The sequence below is a fragment of the Bombina bombina genome, chromosome 7 (genome assembly GCF_027579735.1).
Source record: "Bombina bombina isolate aBomBom1 chromosome 7, aBomBom1.pri, whole genome shotgun sequence".
In the NCBI taxonomy this organism is placed as follows: Eukaryota; Metazoa; Chordata; class Amphibia; order Anura; family Bombinatoridae; genus Bombina; species Bombina bombina.
The window spans coordinates 520,239,610-520,240,136 of record NC_069505.1 but is presented as its reverse complement, the minus strand read 5'-3'; the positions used below and the strand labels follow the sequence as shown (position 1 = coordinate 520,240,136).

Genomic DNA, 527 nt, shown 5'->3' with positions numbered 1-527 from the left:
TGCTTTTTCAAATAAAGATATCAAGAGAATGAAGAAAAATTGATAATAGGAGAAAATTAGAAAGTTACTTAAAATTGCTGCTGTATCTGAATAATGAAAGTTTAATTTTGACTAAACTATCCCTTTTTTGGAAAATTGCGTATTTTATTGTCTAGATAGAACAACCTATGTTAACAGGATATATACAACTACATACATCACATTCGTCACCTAAGATGCACCCAAATTTAGAACCCAACTTGCTATAAAGGGGTGTTTTAGATATTATTTTTGCATGCACACAATTCTTTTCACACAATGGGGGAAAAAGAACTTTAATTTAATACACAACAAATTTATAACACACACAGATATACAACAGAATGATTGGTTTTGCTTTCTTGCGTCGCAGGAAACACTACGGCGAACTGTCAGGGTGAAACATTCTGTTTATATTTATATATATGTATATATAAATACATAGCTTTCTTTGAAATGTATATTAGGCTGAATTCTGGGACACTGTTTAATCATAACAAACAATGTAA

At 30.0% G+C, this 527-nt stretch overlaps 1 protein-coding gene across 1 annotated transcript in view; it reads right to left on the bottom strand.

Annotated features, from left to right (window-relative positions):
- Nucleotides 1-298: 298 nt before the first annotated feature.
- The window catches only part of RAB4B (RAB4B, member RAS oncogene family), a 49,150-nt gene continuing 48,921 nt past the window's right edge, over nucleotides 299-527 (bottom strand). Inside the window, exon 8 of the mRNA XM_053721788.1 lies at nucleotides 299-527. This exon is cut by the window's right edge and continues 809 nt beyond it. The gene's annotated coding sequence lies outside the window, so the exon portion shown is untranslated.